We start from the raw sequence: 18,185 nt of genomic DNA on the forward strand, positions 1-18,185 counted from the left end.
TAAAAGAAATAAGCATATTGTTTTAAAGTTCTTTGTTGTAAAGGAAAGTGCAACCCTACATAAAATATCAATAAACAATGGCGGTTTCGGACGAGGGTACCATATAAACTGAACTATATCAATTAAAAGCTCCTAGGATTTTTAGTAAATGAAATTGTCCGACTAAACACCAGTAAATTCCTTTGATGGAACAATAAAAATAGGTGAAAACTGTTACATTAAATGAATGAATGGAAGATCACAGTGCTTATAGACACTAATAGTTCGGTTGCTTGACATAAAGAGGCTTTGAAGCGCGGGAAAATACGAGGCTACGCCGAGTATTTTCACCGGTTCGAGCCGAATTCATGCATCGAAGTCTTTTTGTCAAGTCATACACTGTTTTTGTCTTTATACTGTAACAAAATTTTAAAAGGAAAATAACTTTTTTTTCATTTGATGTGGACGACATCCTAGCAATTTCAAACAATATAACGTTTGTGACATCACGACGGAAAGTTAAATTCAGTCAGTGACCATTAATCACTAGTAAGTATACGGTCAATGCAATTTGACTACTCAAATAGAACAGTTGAAATATGTATTATAATTATCAAGGCTATCTGTTAAACGTTTGAGAAAAGAAATTAAAAAAACAATACCATGTTGGTAACTGTCCCAGGTTAGAGAATAGTTGAGTGCTCATACGTGACATGTTTAACAAGTAAATGAAGAAAATCAATTTCTGCAAACATCATACTGAAACATATCATCTATTCAACATTTTAATCAACAAGATCATTCAATCCTCTCTATGAAAGTTCGTATTCTTGATTAAAATTACCATCCAACGAACAGTCCCGTCTTAAGTAAAAACTATCGTAGGGAAAGAGAGGAATACTGGATACACAGACTATGTACTGCAATACCTTATGGGTGCATTGACAACATCAAAAGTATAGGAAACCTTGCAAACCAATATAACAGTAGCATAAATGTGATGAATTTATTTGACAAAAATCCAAGACGGAAAATGAGTCATGACCATCGCCACTATATATATATATATATATATATATATATATATATATATATATACATATACATATATATACGTCACCTAAGATGCATGCATGATGTCTCAAAAGATGGTCTTGACACTCCTGTTTCTGAACCTACCTTATCATTATACAGATTTGTTGCCATCATTTCGGACATTGGTTTCCACAGACTCTTTAAACCAGTTTGTGTAAAAGGTCAAGATGAAGAAAAACGATAATTTCTTCCACTACCGTTTGTCAACAAAGGTATAGATTCAATTGATTTAATTGGCCAACATCCTCCATTTTTAAAGGATTCTTTTCTTTTCTTTTCTCATTTCTATATAAATGTTGGACCGGTTTCCCATTTCAAAAAAAAAACATATAACCTTTTCAAGTGACTTCATCGCATCACAATGTGAATGGGAATGCACGGTTTTTTATGCATAAACGTTAACCTGAGTCTGATGCAAAATACTTTTCCCTCGTACATTCTTACAGGATTCCAAGTTTATTTTCATGCTAAACACTGATAGGACATAAACATTTTATAACACGACATAACAAGTCAAGTGCTCGAGGTAATAAGTCGAGGGCTCAAGATAATAAGTCTAGGTCTCGAGATAATAGTCGAGGGCTCGAGATAATAAGTCGAGATAATAAGTCGAGCGTATGCATTGATGAAAATAGCACTTGCTATAAAGAAGTTTTTCTCAAATTTTAATTAAATTTACTTATTTTATTAACAATATAATAATTACAGTAAATCTAAATGTGCAATTCAAAATCAATATCTATTGAATATTTTAAGGAAGACATCATCTGAAATCACTATGGCTATGAAACATTTTTAAAGAACATTGCATGTGCGATGTATTTTAATTTGCATGTACATATGTGTACAATATCATAATAAAATGGGCTCAGAAAAGGAGTTTATAATTACAACCTCATTTGAAATTTCCTAAACTCTTTCTCTACTTATTATGCTAAAGGTCAAATGTTGAAAATCAAATTTTACCATTCTCAATGGAGAAATAATGAGGGAGAATCTTGAGTAATACAAATACATACATGTATATGCAGAAAGCTGAAAAATAATCAAAGGTTTGTCAAGTTAAGATTTGTTTCGTGTTCATACATGTATGTAAGTGTTTCGATTTCAAAAGTCAGTTAACCGGGTTACCCATAATGAACTTTTGTACATGTATAACACATACTTGATTTAACAAATGTAGACTTGACGGACCCGTCGTACTTGTACAGCTCACAATTTATTTACACACAATAACATGTACATAAAGTCTTAATGTGACGATTTTCTATAGGCTAAAAACCACTAATTCCACTTCCCATAGGCTTCTATGCTAATTTCACAATATTCAATGGCTTCTCTGGACTTTACCTTAACTTTAACCTGCAGATGACTATATATCAGCATGATTCTACATATGTCAGCTCACAATCCTCAGAATGGCATGTGGGGTTAGCAGACTTGCAGTGCAGTACTGGTCACCGGAAGTGAAGGGTCTATAAATAGCATGGGAAATCCAAGTGTTTTCACAAGATAGGGGTATATTTAAAAATCATTATGGAGATTAGGCTTCACATCACAAGAAGCAAAATGCACCTATAAAATGTACAGAAATGTTTTTCCTTTCAGAAACTGTTTCAATTTTTTAAATAAGATGAGAACTTTTTTCACAGCACTATGAGGAACAGGGGTAATTTCTGCGTAGGACTATTTTTGCGTACGTTCCAAATGCTCATTGGTTGAATTGGTGGTCTGTAACCTATAGATCGGAAATTTAACAAAAATGATGAGTAAACTTTAAGTATTCAAGAAGATTTTATGTGGTAAACATCTTAAAAAAGAGTAATATTTACATGTACAATCTTTAAGTGTGAAGGTGATTAAAATTATATTTTTATGTACATGTACAAACTTTACTTTATTTGCAAGAAGTCATAAACAAAAAAATTGGTTAAATTAAAAATCATATCAAGAGTTGTCAGCACATGCAGTTTGACATACACATATATAGCAAAAATAAAAATCGTTGGAGATAGCTCCTCGGGAATGTACTTATATGTACACAGCACTTTTATGTGCACATAACCTCTATATGTATAATGTAAAGTCCCCGATACTTCACGTCACAGTAATGGGCAGCTAATTGGACTACCCCAACTTAACAGATTCCTCAATGCCGTGTGTTTTGCAACAAAACGTCGAAAAGATCATATGCATGATATACGCGTACGTGTATGGAACATGAACTGTTAAAAGATATGTAAAAGGAAGGTCCTATATAACCTTGGTGCCAAGTTTTTTCCCCAGCAAAATGTGAAGAAATATGGACCATATTCAACTTGAGTTCTTAATAAAATGCAATTTGAATAATCTATACCTACCTCCTGGACTGCTTTTATGAGCATTTTTCCATTGTGAAATAATTTGAAAAAAAAATCGATTTAAGAACCGCTTTTTGAAAACACAAAACCCAAACCTCATATTATCTGTGTATATATAGATTACTACTACAATGTAAGTGGTTTGAATTCTGTTCCTCTATACCCCAACTAAAGTCAGAAAATAGCTTGCCAGACAACCTCTAGCACTGCTGAAGTAATAAACAGACCACCCCCTTTAAGCCTTAAAAATGTTCCCGGTCACATACCGACCCTTCTTCAGACCCCCTACCCAAAAGTTTTTATTTGTTTTATTTGTGATATTGAAAAAGTAATTAAAAAGTCAGCCGATTGTCTTTCAGAAAAAGAACAAAATAAAGCCAGAGATTTTTTTTATATAAAAAGAGAGTTAGAAATACTGGTTGTTTATATTTAGAATCGATTGTAAACACACATGACGTAAGTGTGCTTTTGGTCGTGGATAATCCCTTTTGGGATTCGGAACTTGAGACATTTTTTTTGACAACAGCCATCAAACCAAAAAAAAAAATCTCACGCGACGAATCTCAATAGAGATTTGGCTGTGGACTAAGTCTAAAATTATTAGTTGTTTAGTCTTTGCATATTTGGTTTTCATTATTGTCAAGAAAGGCTATTTATAGCCTGAACTTGACTTAGAGATCGTCGGCAAGTGGGATTCAACCGGAAGTGGATATTGCCACATGGAACTGACTAAATATTCAGCGGTCTGTTCTCTTAACCCTCCCCCTTTCCACCTTGCAAATTTACGTTAGTATATCGCTCCGCCGCCGATCAATATGTGATGCTTTATTTTTCGTAAGAGATGGAAGTACTATGACATCAAAGCTTTTGTAATATTTGTTGAATTGCAATATTTCTAAGGTTATGTGCTTATCTTAAACTATTTGAATTTTGTCTTAGCGAGCAGGACTATTTTTACTAATTGAACTGACTACATTCAGTAGTTGATCTTGATCTATCAAAAAGAGGGATATCTAGTAAAAATTAGGTATTTATATGTAGCCAAACAAACTTTTAGAGCATAGACAGTCCCCGCTTATGACATTACTGCTGAAAATTTTCCTAAATACATTTAAAACGATTTGATTACATTTTTTATTGTATTAGAAATTGCCCCATTCTCAAATTGTCAATCATTATCATTGTGGCTGACCTGTGATTTAAATACCCTATATCACACCCCTAGACTTATATTGCATACCCTAAATCACAAGCCCAGACCTATTTCGCGTGCACCTAGACCTATATTGCATACTGTACAAATGCATATCACACCCCTGGACCTATATGGCATGCTGTATATCACACCCTTAGACCTACATGTATATCGCATATCCTATATCACACCGCTGGACTATATCGCACCCTTAGTCATACATAATATGCACAACATATACTGCATATCACTCCCCTAGACCTAGATATACATGGCATACCCTGCATCACACCCCTAGACCTGTATGGCATACCATGTACCACACCCTTAGACCTACCGGGTATATAGCATACCATATATCACACCCCTAGACCTATATGGCATACCATATATCACGCCCCTAGACCTATATTGCATACCCTATATCACATCTCTAGATCTACATTGCATACCCTATATCACACCCTAGACCTATATTGCATACCTTATATTACACCCTACACAGAACACACTTGAAGTATAATTAAAATATATGTTTTGATGAACATGACAAGCCAAAATCTGTATCTGATGGGGTATCAATCCTCGACCTATATCACCCCGCGACCAATAATTAGGTTGACATAGGAGTCTTGTGTTGATACAGATTCAGTATGAAATGCACATGTGTATTATATCCCTATTCATGTAAGTCATAATTGATTATCAATATGGTTCTTTTTAGTGCATTGTCAAGATATACATTTAGAATGCAGATCTTGAAGTTAGATACAGGATTTTCATGGCACATGAAGGACTCAGTCAATTAGGTTAGAAACTCTATGTCCATGAAAGTGAATTGAAAATATGATGGATATCAAGGCACCCAAAAGTAGACCTTTCCTAAGAGTTGATTTTCAGGGACATTCATACATGTACAATGTATTAGCTAAGTGAAGGTATACATAAGTTTGTTCATATACTTCCAATGTACACAATAATTTAAAATTTTCAAAACTGCTGATAGGTCTACTGTAAACATAGCCAGTATAGAACAGTTGTCATATGTCGTAGAAAAAAATGCAGTTTACATTTGTATGTCTGTGAACAGAAAATTTATACTGAAAACTTCAAAAATACATGTGCATGCACTATAACTATGAACTCTTTCTAATTTAAATTTGCAATTCTAATTTTTGCAATCCCCAAATCGCCATTTTTAGAGTTAACATTTTATATTATACACCGAACTGTGCGGAATTAAATTGGAAAAACAAATATAATAATTTCATTGTGAAGATAGTAAACATATTCTTTAAGTTTAGAAAAAAAGAAAAAATGGGAAAATTTATTCCAGTAGGAAAACTTGATTTCCAATTGGAATATCGACTATATCGGAATATCGAAATAATTTTTCCCAACAGAATTTTTTATTTCCAATGGGAAGTATGCTTTCCAATTGGAAGACATAATTCTCAAGATGAAGATAAAAATTTCGATTGGAATATATATGATACTGAGGATAGCTTTAATTTCTCCGTTATTTCATATATTCATGAAATAAAATGATTTGATTGATATACCTTGAAATATATTGAAATACAGAGAAATGTACATGTACAGGTATAGGTAAAAATGCGTGTGATTTTATAGGGAACTAGTTAGCATTTCTTCACATTTTATTTCGTGAAAGGCATCCAAAACTAAATATTTGATGAACTGATTTCCACTACATGTATTTTTCTGAAGTCTTTCTATTCCAATTCCATCTCATTTATTCGGCAATAAAATCACATGCTTCTTTATACAGCAGTCAGTAGAGAACTTATAATTGAGTTACAAGTACACCTGAATCAGCCAAATGCGATGACTTTTCGTACCGTGTTGTCAACTTTCCTTTCATATCTGGCAATATCCCTTTAGCTCCTGCTTTTGGAATTTTCTTACAAATCACTCATACGTTATTCCAGAGTTTGCCGTAAAAACACAGACTTCCGTTCTGTGCTACACTTCTTATAATTAAGATTTTGGGTTATATGTTGCAACAAGATTGAAGTTATCACTACAGAAGTTTTACGGTCGTAATCATGAACTCGTGGGTCGTGACCGTGTACATATCCATCTGCACCATGAGACGAACTTTTTCACCGTGTCTTAGTTTTCTTTCCTCTTTTGTCTACCCCTAAATTGCATTTTAATGAACAACTTGGCGGGTGTTTCCAGGAAAGAAGAGAATGCTTATCCTAGAGGTGCACCTGGTCCATGCTTCCAGTTTTTAGTGGCGCTCATTAACTTTTCTTGCTTCGTTGGTTATTTCTTTTTGTGTGTGTGTCTGTCTGTTATTACAATAATTACAAATTATAACCAACACCTTTGTTTATTGAAAATTAAGTTGTCTGCCTATAATTTCATTTAATATCATTTTAAGAAGTCAGTTGATTTTCTCATGTAATAATTTGTTTAAGAAATCCTGTGTGTTTAGAAGTGGTCTGATGTTTATTCGAAATTATTCCTTTCTGTCACAGCAGTTAAAGCCCATGTGATCCTGCTTACCACATCCATTATACACAAACATCGTACATTACGAGGTGGCATGCAACAAGATAACGAACTACAAGCCATATACAAAACTTGCCGAATATCTTAGGGAATCTTATATATAACTGAGGCTTTGCTTTTACCTGATGAATTACCTGTAAATACAAGATTTAACCACTGCTCGAGTCTCTAAATTTCCGAATCCTACCATGATTTTTAATATAAATTTGTATACTGTATTTGCTTGTGCTTATATACTTGAATAGATATGTTTACACTAAGTCTCTAAATAAATTACTATAGTTAATTTCGATATACATACACGTGTGTGTGTGCGTGCATAAGAGATATGAAACGTCACAACTACATGTAGTTCCATCCCTCATAGTATAAATTCGTATTACAAAGTAATTAAATATGATTTAATAAATTAGGTTAATTATAAATGATGTTCTCCTTCCTGCGAGAGATAATAAGATGCTCTGTTACAAGTTGCATCGGAATTTGAAGAGACTTCTTGTCCAAATTATTTCCTCTGACCCGGCATTATTTTGATATTGATCAGTCGGGTTGGGGTCAGAATGATGTGTGATACAAAAAGTTGGATTTTATTGGTACTGCAGAGTATAGAACTTCAAGTGCTTCTAACGATTGTGTTCTATCTAGTAGGATTCCGGAGTCCTTTTCGAGTATGCTGATACCACATTCATTTTACATGGAAAACCCAGCATATGGTGTGCGGCACTCCGCATTACTGCAGAAATACCACCTTTATGGAGAGCACATCATTCTGGTCTCAACCCAACATTTCAATAGGAGGGTTACATTGTAGGTTCAGAAGAAATTCGGACTATCTGAAGCCTGAATGAATATCCTAGCACTTCATAACAATCAATACTATTTTTCTTCTATTATTCTTAATCTTGGCGATTGAGTGCAGTTAGTACCGATAAAACAATACACACAGGCTAAATGAAACTTTAGACTATTCAGAATGCTAAAAAGATGTGCCAAATGAGATTCAAGCTTAAACGGAAATCACTTTAAAACTCTTGTAAGCCCCCGCCCAAAAAATCGGATTTCTAGCGTTCATTTTTACCTCCACCCCCTCTCAAAGGTAGAGGACAAAGAAACGTTCTTTTAATAATTAACATGAATTATTTTGTAATATTATGATTTAAATATTAATGTAAATAATTCTTTTTTTATTAAAGAAGTTCATTTTTTATTGATAGAAATCTTTTCGTCAAGTTTAAAATATTACTTTAAAATTCAGTATTCAATTCTTACATTAGAAATTAAAATTAATTCTTATATTTCTATTTTTAGAAAACGATTTTTCTTTTTATTAGAATTTGAACTTCTAATATCTAAAAATAAATTATAGCTAATATAAAAAAATAATGAATTGCTAACATCCCTGTGCTAACATTCAAAAATCTTAATATATGTATATTAGAAAATCCTTTTTTTTTTAATATTAGAAAAATATTTTTGCATATTTAAAATTATTTTCTCATTTTGAAAATGAAAAAGTTATGATGATTTGACGTTGATGCCACTCAATGGATTTTTTGCCAACCAAAACCAAATCACAGGTAAGTGATGACATCACGAAGAACTCTCCTATTCTATTTAAAATTAGAAAAAAAATAAAATTATAAATTAGTGGCATGTAACAATTCAAGGAAAGGCATTCAAGACGTTCGTTCTTCCTACAGTTGTTAATTATGAAACAATAACGTTTCTTTTATTTTTTTTTATCTTTAATTGAAAACAATTGCATGGAGTCTTGATCCCCCCATTGTTCATGCCTCTATTTTAAATTTTCCGTCACTATTAATTTTATTTAGGCCCCCTTAAGTCAGCTGAAATTCATAGATTTCAAATCACAACAGTTTTAACTACCTGATCACAGGTACGTACGTATGCAGGACAATTTGTTTATTCGCCATCAATGTACAGGAAGTGAGCCGTTTATCGACCGTTAACCGGGGCGCATAAAATGAATATACAAGATTTCAAGATTTTATTGATACACTCAGGCAGAATACACTGCAACAAGAGGCTAATCAAACATAATACATATACAAAATGGCAAACAAAGACAAAGTGGTACATGCTATTACATAAGAAGCATATGACAGAAAAACAATGAACAAATATATACACTGATACCATGTAAGTGACAATATTCTTAACTTTTAACAATCGTCAATAACACTAATCACGTGCTAAGCAGATCACATCAACACTGAATATATACATTCAATACAAACATACATGTACAAGTGGGTTAATACAATATGGATTTTAAATTAATCATGATTTATACGATTTGTAAGTATACATTTATTTCTTATAATATTCTATAATAATTTGCTAAGCTTTTGCACAAAAATAGCCAAATTATTCAATACTGTTTTATTACAAAGAGACAACAACCCTTTAAGTTTGTCTTCCCTATGATATGTATAATAGTACGACGGGATGAATTTTATTCTAAACCGCTGTATGTGTTCATTTTTACATTAAACAAGTAGTGAAATTCATTACCAATAGCACCAAGATTACATAATAAACAAAATCTTTCTGAGCGTGAGGTGTTGGTCCAACGTCCAGTTTCAATTGGAAACTTGACGTTTGAGCAACGTAACTTACTTATGTAGATTCTACGATTTTTATTTAACTTCACTAAATACTTTTCAAAACCAAATTCATTTTTAAATAAACTGTAGAACTGACCTCTAGACGAATTCATCATGTCACTGTACCACTTCTGTATAAACTGATCATGTAAAATTTGTTTGACATACATTTTAGTGTCTAGCTTACTTAATACACTTTGACTATTCCATACATAAGATAAACCAGAGTTGTCTAATATAGATTTAACATATAAAATCCATTTTGAATGATATACATTTCTGTTATGCATATCTAGTAATAACTGATATAACATTCCTGACATTTTATTTTCATTTGTAATAAATTTAGTCCAAAAGTTCAACGTGCGAATTTTAATCTCAATTTCAATCGGATAACGTCCGGTTTCCCCATAAATCATAAAATATGGTGTAGTTGATCTTACAGTTAAGATTTTCTTCAAAAATTGCAGATGTATCTTTTCTAACATACTAGTGTTTTCAAAACCCCAGACCTAGCATGAATATAAAAGAATTGGCTCAATCAGTGAATCAAATAATTTTAACTGTAAGTCAATTGGTATATTAATGTTTCTAATTTTTCCGTACAGTGCATATAGTGCTTTTTGAGCTTGGTCTAACAATTTTTTCTTTGCCAATGAAAAATTCCCTTTGTAATTAAAAATTAGACCAAGGTATGAGTATGAATCAACTCTTTCTAAATTTTGTCCAAATAATTTGAAATCATGTTGAACTTTGCTTTTACGCTTACAAAAAATAATGGTTTTAGTTTTGTCAACATTGACAGTCAATTTCCATCGTGAACAATAGTCTTCAAATACAAGAAGAGAACTTTGCAGATCTTCTGCACTTTCCGCCAATACAATGTTATCATCAGCGTACAGTAGCACAAAGATTAAAACATAGATTCTTAACATATCTTGACAATTCTTTGTAATATACTCAAGGCCTCGTCCATTGTTTTGAAGAAAAAAGTCCTCTAAATCTGCTAAAAATACTGAAAAAAAAGGTGACAAACTTTCCCCCTGACGAACCCCCGTATCGCATGAAAAGAACCCAGAAATTTGGTCGTCCTGCTTAACATAGGATTTAATGCAATCATACATGTTATAAATTACTTTTAATATCTTCCCACCAATATTATTTTTTATCATCTTTTGCCAGAGACCAACCCTCCATACCGTATCAAACGCCTTCTTAAAATCGACGAATGTACAAAACAATTTTTTCCCAAATGATAAATAAAGACCAATTAGGACATGTAAACAAAATATGTTATCCACTGTTGAATAACCCTTTCAAAATCCGGCTTGGGATTCTGGAATAATATCTACTAAATCTGCATATTCAGTTAGTCTGAAATTCAAAATAGCTGTAAAAAGTTTCCCAATTGATGAAACAAGTGTGATACCTCTATATGAATCAGGATCAAGGGGGTCACCTTTGTTTTTGAAAATAGGTATTATCATACCACGTGTCCACATTTCTGGAATGACTCCAGTATTCAAAATAATATTAAACAACTTAAGATACAGTGGCATCAACATATGTGCCGTTGATTTTATGTACTCATTTATTACACAGTCATAACCTGGAGATTTACCATTTTTTAGACCTTTGATTGCAGAAATGATTTCATCCTCTATTATTTCTGTTTAGAATATCATTTGCCAATTCATCATCCAATTCTGGTATTTCAAAATTTGTATCATCCAAACTATTATCAGTATTTAAATTTTTGAAATAATCGTATAGTCTCTATATCTATTTTTGATTGGGATTTTGATTTGTTAAAATTATTCAAAATTCTCCACCATTCCCTGGGGTCAGATTCCGATGCTTTACGAAGTTCATTTTCTAATCTAAATTCATATTCTTGAAAACATTTCTGAATTTGTGTTTTATATGCTTTACATGCTACTTTTAACTCTTTCCTATTAGAATCTGATTTATTAAGATTAAATATCTTCTTAGCTTTATGGAACTCATTTCTCTTGAGATGACAGCTATGATCAAACCATGGCTGATCAACCCGATTGCTTCTGTTTTTATAGACATGTTTATTACCAAAAGTAGACTTGGCTGTATCCGTAAACAATTTGTTTACATTTTGCATAAAAATATCCAACTCAGATTGGATAGTTTCCTTATTATCAATATCAATCGTATCCAATTGATTACATAAATTATCAACAGACAATGTATTTTCTAAATTTTTAATAAAGTGTTGTTTCTTATCCCCAATCCAACGAATAGGTTTCACGATTCTATTCATTGAGTTGCTATCCTTATGCAAATCAGACAGTGTTCTCAGTGAAATAACCAAATGCAATCTGCAATGTACATCAGAAAAAAGAGGTTCAAAATTTTTGACCTCAAACTCTTTGATAAGCGGAAATAAGTCAGATGCAACTAGAAAATAGTCAACTAAACTAGAATCTTTGCAGGTAGCTTTACCAATATTTCTATCGTTACATACTCTTCCGTTTGCAATATATAAACTATTATTTCTACAAAACTGTATAAGTTTGTACCCACATGTATTACACCTTGCTTTATCTTCTGATTCCCTTTTTAAAGGAATGTTGTACATATTTAATTTATTATAATCATACAATTCATCTGACAATGTTTGATCATTATCATAATTCAGATAGAACAAAAGATCATCGTCACATACAATGTAATCTGCTAATTTTGCTGACCTTGCGTTGAAATCGCCAATCAACGCGCATACCGTATCGTTATCTTTCAATGAGAGAAGTTCACTTTCAATTTCATTAAATGCTTCTGGCGATGTGTATTTTGAGCTCTCTGGTGGAATGTACACACATCCTAATAATAAATTTTGACCTGTTTTTGAAAAGTTATCAAATTTCACCCACAATACAAATTCCGATTCATTATTAGGTTTTTCGACGAGTGGTTTTAAACATGATTTGTATATAAAAATTATACCCCCAGATTTTTTATCACATTTTTTGCGATGTTTAGAAAAGTAACTATAGCCTGATGGAACATTCAGAATATCTACGTCATCTGTTTTTGATTCAATACCAACAATGACATCATACAATACAATCAATTCAGAAAATTCAGGACACAAAAGTTTGCTTTTAAGCCCACAAACATTAATACATGTAATATTAAAAGTATTTATTTTGTCACTTTGGATTGAGTCTTGCCTATTGTTACAATTGTTATAATGGCCTCTTGTTGGTCTGTCCATTGTCAGAATGTTGCTGTGGTGGAATGTCATTCAATCTGTGTTGTCTTTGTTGCATATTGCTTTCTGGAGGTGGAACTGGAGCACTCGGAACATCAATAGGGAATTTTGGTCGCATTGAAGGAGGAAATATTCTTCTGCCGTCAACAATGAGCTTATCACCACTAAATTTTACATCACGTTTTAACCTCTGTTCCCGCTTAAAAACTGGCCATAACTTATTGCGCCTTTCACCAACCTCTCTAGGAAATTGTTCATAGACGCCGAAACCCGAGCCTCTCAACTTTTCCATAGCAGCTTGCAAGACCATATTTCTGTCCTTACGTTTCTCAAACTTAGTAACAATGCTCCTAGGTTTGTTATCTTTCCTGAGTCGCAAGCGGTGAGCAACATGTATAGGAATTTCAGTACGAATTTCAAGCTTTTCTTTGATAAAGTGTTTGACAAGTTCTTCCGTTTGTTCTGCCGTTTCGTTTTCATCAATTTCTCGTAAGTTTGTAAATATAAGGTTGTCACGCATAGATCTTGTTTGAATGTCTAGTAATGTTTCTTTCAGGTCTACATTTTCGTTGTACAATTCCTTGTTTTGGAATTAAATTCGTTGGACCCATTGTTCAAGTTGTGAAGTGCGTTGTTCGCTACCTTGAATCCTTTCAGAGTTAGACTGTAAGTGTGTTTTTATTGATGAAATTTCTGATTTAAGGCCATGAAAATTAAGCTCAAGTCTTTCCAGGCGCTCGTTTATTGCTGGTAAGACATCAAGTTTCGACTGAGCAGAGTCTAATTTCTCAAGTTTTGCATAAATGTCATGTAATATTGGATACATATTTGGTTGAGTAGATGGAGAATTCGGTTGACTGAAGTAAGGTGATTGGCCATGATCAGGAAATGCCATTGGATGAGGCTGTTGTACTACTGTATATGGTGTACTACTCTGAGTATTATAATGCATTGAAGCAGCTGTAATTGGGGTGGTCATAGATTGACCATATAAAATTTCGTTAGTTCTGTTTAATTGATTTGCTACAGGGGTACCTGGATTGTCAATATGATTGTTTACCTGGGTAGCCATGTCTGCCATATTTGGAGATGATCGGTTCAATAAAACACCTTGGTTAGATTTCTTCTTTGAATATCGCTTGTTTTTCATATGTATTCACATATTTTATCATCCAAATCCGTTTTCTACGACAAAATCACATTTTCACATCGTGAAAACACATGGTAACAGATAGAAATTTACAGTTCATTTGAGAGCACAATTTTCACAACACTTGTCTTGTCCGCCACAAGTGCCAGGGGTGGACCCAAGGCAGAAATTTTTGAAAGACGGGAACCTATCCAGTATCAAACAAAACTTCTCTACATAAACGGGAGATTGACTTTAGGGATGCCCGCGACCACTTTCTCTCTGGATAAAACCCCTATATTGAAATAATCTATAGACCCTTTTGTGGTAAGTTGGTGAACATGCTCAATATACACTTCCGCGAGGTAGAGCTTGGGTAGAACAAAAGAATTTTCCTCGCGGAAGTGTATATTGAGCATGCTCTACGCATGCTCATCGACTACCCCCACGTTAGCACAAAAGGGTCTATTACAATCTTAAATCTTTATGTCGGAAATGCAGCCCCGAGAGTAGAACCCTGATTTCCGGCATGCTGGATTTCGTTTTACCCATCTTGACTATAAATGCCAGGTAATAGAGCCTCATGCCATTCTGGGATTGATATGTATATAAATTATATATTTAATTGCTATAAAAACACAAGTAGCACTTAATTACATGTTTATTCCAGTTCCCATATCGCCTTAGTCCACTCCAAATCTTACTAAGGCGAGGTGAGAACAAGCCTTTGTTTTTACCATTCTATGTTTGGAAATTTTGGAAGTATTACTTCATAGATTAGGTAAGTCTTAATTTCACATCCCTGTACAATCTATCCCAAATTTTAGACTATAATTATTTGTTGGTAGTTGGTTTTAAAAATCTAACTTGCCAAGAAAAAACTGTACAACTGTATTTATGTGTATAATATTACTTAATTTTATACTGAAAATTCTGATTAAACATTTATCTGCAATTTCTTTGTAAGGGAAATCTAGGTATAACCAGGATTGGAAAGGTATAATGTCTATACACAGGGGCGGACGCATGATTTCAGATTAGGGGGCGCACAGTTAAAATTTCTTGAGGTTAATTTTTTGAAATATTCTTCTAGAATGGTTGCAATGTAGATACCTTTTGTGGTAAAATTAGCGAGAAATTAAAGTTTCAACCTCAAACCGCCTAGATCTACCCCTGATATCCCATGCTTTGCAAATTTTGGGGGGCGCACGCCCGCCAGGCCCCCGCCTGATTCCGCCCCTGATATACATTTTATATGCTTATCCGCCGAGTTGCTCAATTAGTGTCACGTGTGGTGTTTACTATGTCATCTTGACTTCTTTTTTTCTTAATACTGTGTCCGTAATTGTTGTAAATATTTGATTTATGAATAAGGAAGAAACAAAAATATCCGTCTGTGTTTGCACATTAGAATTTATTTTTGTACGAGTTGAAGGAAGTGCATATCAAGACTGTCAAAAGACTTTTCGAATAAAAAAAAAGATAAAGTAATGCATATGAAATGCTTTGTGAAGAAGCATTGTAAAAATGAAAAATATAATGAATATAGTTTGTTAAGGTCAATCAGTCAAACAAAAAATATCTCCAGCGCCGAATCCCAGAAGGGAATAGTCCCTGCCACTAAGTACAACTAACATAACATACTCCTGAATTAACAACTTTAAATAACAACAGGATGTTATTTGGGAAGGTTATTTGTCCACTTGGCTACTACAGGTATAATACCACTATTAAGGGGAACCAGTCGCCTGCACATACCAGAAAGTAGTCCGTAAAAAACAAAGTAGTTCTTAGGATGCATTGTATATTTTTTCGTGATTTAGCCAGTATATGCAAACTGGGTATCATCTGAAAAAGCTTATCTTGTCAGGTACACACTGAATACAAGTTTTGAACTCTGATGTAGAGAATAATTTGTCAGAGTCTAGATCTTAAGCCCATTGATTTGTCAAATTTCCAATAGGAAAGTTACTTTTATTTAGAGCTGCACTCCACTACACATAAAGTGTAGCTACAGCACCGACTTCCATTCAGAAATTGAAAAAGTAGATTCAGGAAAACACAAATGATTGATATGAAACACAAGGTTAAGTTTTGTAAGTGTTTTTTTTTCAAAGACCTTGATAGTGGTGTACTAAGTCTCCAGATTTTGCAGTCTTTTGATGTATGGTGCTGCCCTTAGACACATGGTTGATGTGGAATAACTGATATTTAAGTTGAGTTAATTTATCTTAATAAAGTTTTAAAATAGGTCTCCAATCCACAAAAGGAAGGTTGGTATTGAATTTTATTTGGTTTGGAGTTAATGTATAGGCCAAAATTAATTTAACTGTATTTATGGATCTCTATGGTATTGATCAACAAAACTTTATATCACAAAAGTAGAGTAGTGTTCAACTTTTTGGGGTTAGCACCTGTACCGTTTGGATTAAGGGGGTCGGTATATTTTCGATTTTTATCCTTTGACTTTAAAGACGCTCTTTCATGGAAACACAAGTCACCTGATCACAATTCTGTTTTCCAATTGGCCAAATACTGATAACTTAGTGGCGTTCGAAAAAAAATGTTTCGAAAATAGAAATGGTACATGTATGTCACGTGTTATTTCCTGAATGAAATGTGAAAAATAAGTAAAAAGAAACAATTTTACTGCATTGGCTATCTGTTTTTAAAGAACTTGTTTACAGTGCCAGAAACAACCATTTTCCTAATGCATGACAATAATATAATAATAAATGAATGAATCTTTGAAATTACAAGAAGTTGCAAACCACCAAAGAAAGACTGGGACTAATTTTTTGAGTTGTGATTTGAACAAGTTAGTAATTAAGGGCCAAAAAGGGAAATTGAACAAAGACTCCTAGTGTCTGGATTACTTGAGTGAAAAAAAAGAATGGATCTCTGAAACTTTACCACAAGGTGCCATATCCCTCCCCCAAATGAAGATTTTGAATGAATTTGGTGGTTGTGATTCAAACCTTTTAAGAGTTAAAGACCAAAAGAGGGCCACAGTTTTGTCATTCTAGTCAAATGTCTAACCACAATTAAAGTTTCAATTTTTCAAGCTTGACATGCTTTAGTAGTGTTTCAATACTTGCCCAAACTGTTTGGGTTCAGGGTTGAACGTCTGTGTCTGTATCAAGCTGTGCCCATGCGAAGCATTTTTCATAGGTCATAAAGAGAAATTCTGCAGTATAATTTGGACAACTTATTATTTCAGTTGACCAAAAATGTATTCCCTCTCCTTCAAGTCCTTCTTGGATTTATTGACCTTTTTTACCTTAAGAAACTAATATTTCATTCTTTTCATATAAAATGAACGAATTCATATACTTGTAGGGAATAACTTTAGACAGGGAAATAAGCAGAATCAGAAGAACTTAACTGTACTCAACTGTGTCATGCTAAGCTGTTCATATGTCAAAAAATGGAAGCGACTTGGTTTGACAGATCAATGATCAATGACGATCACAATTTTAGTTCTGTGAATTGGTTCAGGTACAATATACTGTATATTGATATTTTGTAAGTGTTAACAGTTATTTTGATGTTATGCATTGTCCTTAATAGGCTATAATGGATGATTTCTGAAATTATGTAAAAAAACATCGATGATTTCTGAACATTTTGTATTTTTAGGTTGCTTTACCACCTCAAAGATTGGGAGAATATAGGAAATCACTCTCAGTCCATATTTCTTGTCATCCTTACTCTTCATAAACTGCTCTAGGGATTTTAACAAGATTTCATTGGGAAATTGGGTATCATATGCAGATGAGCATGAGGGAATATGATGATGTTTAATTTGCCCCAAATTAATGCTAACTGATTTTGTTACATATCTGAATTTAAAAGAGATTTTGACAAGGAATCTATAAACAAAATTGAATTTGGACCAAAAATAAAAAAGGCATATTTTTTGTGTGGCCCTTTGACCCCTTCAGAGTTCTCCCCATAATTTTTAAATAGCACAGTGCTTACTGGTATAGCACAGCTCTTTCCCCTTCCTCTAACTTTA

At 33.2% G+C, this 18,185-nt stretch overlaps 1 protein-coding gene and 1 long non-coding RNA gene across 2 annotated transcripts in view; one reads left to right on the forward strand and one right to left on the reverse strand.

Annotated features, from left to right (window-relative positions):
* LOC148620921 (uncharacterized) overlaps positions 1-18,185 on the reverse strand; it is a 42,805-nt gene that overhangs the window by 19,765 nt on the left and 4,855 nt on the right. The gene's annotated exons all lie outside the window — the stretch shown is intronic.
* Positions 1-18,185, forward strand: part of LOC148620923 (methyltransferase-like protein 27) — a 58,808-nt gene that overhangs the window by 2,782 nt on the left and 37,841 nt on the right. The window lies entirely within an intron of this gene.

This window comes from Perna viridis, chromosome 3, assembly GCF_037379345.1.
Source record: "Perna viridis isolate PV_CMFRI_1.1 ecotype Kerala chromosome 3, ASM3737934v1, whole genome shotgun sequence".
Taxonomy (NCBI): Eukaryota; Metazoa; Mollusca; class Bivalvia; order Mytilida; family Mytilidae; genus Perna; species Perna viridis.